Source organism: Anopheles aquasalis, chromosome 2, assembly GCF_943734665.1.
Source record: "Anopheles aquasalis chromosome 2, idAnoAquaMG_Q_19, whole genome shotgun sequence".
NCBI classification, from domain to species: domain Eukaryota; kingdom Metazoa; phylum Arthropoda; class Insecta; order Diptera; family Culicidae; genus Anopheles; species Anopheles aquasalis.
In genome coordinates, this window is record NC_064877.1 from 17,735,001 (window position 1) to 17,737,500 (window position 2,500).

The window sequence follows — 2,500 nt, forward strand, 5'->3', positions numbered from 1 at the left end:
CATTCGAATAATTGAGAATACACATATGAAATTCCGTTAACCTCGTCGACCAGGGATATAAAACAGCGCGGACAATGGCCTAGCACCCCGGGCGAAGGGATCGTTGTACGGCATTTCATTTCCAATTCAGAATTGCCCCTTTACTGGCTCAGCGTTACACTAGCAAAGAGTGCAGCGCCGGTGACCGAACTTATCCTGACTTATCGAGAATCGAGAGGTGTCCTCTCTAGGCTGCAGGGGATGAAGCTTAGCATAGAAGCCATCACTAGGGGCGCAAAAAAAGCCCTCAAACGCATCCCACCTGTCCTGCCCTGCGCCTATTCAAATGTCCAACCAGCGTGGAAGGTGTCAGGTCGACGAGAAAAAAACCAAAAACAAACCCCCTACAGCACTAGTGGGGAAAAAAACCAACCGTGGCGCCGTTTTTCCGGAAAAACGCCCCGTTTTACAGGATCTTGTTACTCCGGAACGCAAGCGTTTGCGTTAGGCGCACGTTGGACGCGACGATTGCATTGGCGCCAAACGGTGCCAAACCAGTTCCAATTTTGAAAGACCCGAGCACCGGGCACCGGACAGTGGCCAACGATACATACATCATCATTTCAGGGATGAGGGAAGGGGGTCATCGTGACCATCATCGCGCTTTCAGAACCGCGCGCGGAACGATGCGACTCTGCGGATCGTACGACACCAGCGCGTAAGCGCGTTTCGGAATCTTGTTATCAAGATTCTATGGTGCGTGCGTGGCGTTCGTCGAATCGGTTTTAACCGGTTTGATGCATGCTGCTGACCGATAGGAGTAGTCGGAGCAACGCGTTTTAATTTCCTTCTTCGAAACGAACGAGATCCATGCTGAGCTTACCCCATGCATGGCCACGAATGGATCGTTATTGCGATGTTATTCGCGAAGCACAGCATGTCAGTGGCCTGGTCTGGGGTGGTTTTTTTCCTGGGGCTTACCCGGTAAGTCATCATTTTTACACGCCAAGAGACACACCATACACGAGACGATCCACGATGGAACGTTTCGACCTTCGGCCCCGGTGGTCGTCAACATTCATCCCTGCGCCAGAGGTTGTCGTAGTGGATGCGGCTCCTCGCAGTGTCATCTGCAATCCCATCTGTCATGCAATTCTTCCAGCCCACCAAACTAATCAGCACCGAGCATCGCGGAACATCGCCACCGCGCGCGCACCTCCTACTGCTGACAGCTTTTACAGCGCTCCACAGCACAGCACAGGTCGTCCTTTTGTGGTCCTCCTGCACTGAAACCCAAAGCCAGCAGTGAAGGCAAGACGGCGAACAGCTACAAATCACTCTGCACAGCTGCAGGTGGGGCAGACGAGGTGCTGGCGGGTACACTTTCGCAAAATTATGTCAAGACAAAACAGTAAAAAACATGAAAGTAAAATCCTTCCGCGGTATTAATCCTGCGACATGTCACGGCGCACAAGCACCAGCAGCACCAAGAGCAGCAGCAGCAGCAGCAGCAGCAGCAGTTGTGCAATTTGCTGCACGCGAATACTGGGCCTGGGTTGTTGGTCTTGGGACATGGGAGGCGGCTGTTGTCTTCGCTGTTGGCACTTGTGTGTGCCTTTCGGTCGGTGCAGACGACTGGAAGGACTGTCCCCAGCTCCAGAGACAAAGAGACTCTCTAGACACAGAGAGAAACACACAGTGTCTGGAAGGGGAACAAAGGGGTCGTACGCGCGTGTGGCCTTTCTGGAAAGGAAGAAAGGACTTGAAGAGGGCGCCCTGGTCGGCGCGCGCGGTAGTATCGTGTCGTATCCTCGCTTCTTAGATGGCGGCGATGTATAAATGGTTCATCATTAGCAAAGTACATCTTCCCTTTCGCTCGAAGGGGTGAATACATAAAAACGGGAGATGATGATGATGATGATGATGAGGGGGGGATGATGAGAGTCACACAACTCTTCAGCTCCAGCGCGAGAGGGAGAGAGATGGCACACGAAATGGCACCATGGCCACGACGAGCGAACCGGCGTACAACCAGATTGCAAGATGTCTTTCCTCCGCTCCGGTTGACGACAACGACAACGAGGACGAAGCGGATGACGGTAATAATAAAAAATACCTTCAAGGTGCAAGCCGTGACCAGCTGCGCCAGCAACCAACCAACAAACCCCGAGTGCCCGAGACGAATGGGGAACGCTCTCATGCTCTTGCTCCAGAAGAAGACGAACTTTGTCATCCAGACGTGCTGGTGGGTGGCCCATCGTCTACGATGGCTTAGCTCATCCTTCCTTCCCCCCCCCCCCCCCTTTGGAGCCACCACCAGCACCAGCATCATCGTATAACCCGTTCGTGCGAGTGGAGAAAGGGCTGAAGTGGGAAAAAATGACATCCACATAATGAGCTTTGTTTTCCATTTTAACTATGATTGCGACGTTTCCATCTTCGCTAACGATCCGGTGGAAGGGAGGTACAAGAGAGGACAGGAGCTGTTGGAGAGCCAGTGGATACACCCTTCCTTTCTACC

General features: G+C 52.9%; 1 protein-coding gene across 1 annotated transcript in view; it reads left to right on the forward strand.

Moving 5' to 3' along the window:
• The window catches only part of LOC126580645 (tyrosine-protein phosphatase 99A-like), a 39,221-nt gene that overhangs the window by 23,389 nt on the left and 13,332 nt on the right, over positions 1-2,500 (forward strand). The gene's annotated exons all lie outside the window — the stretch shown is intronic.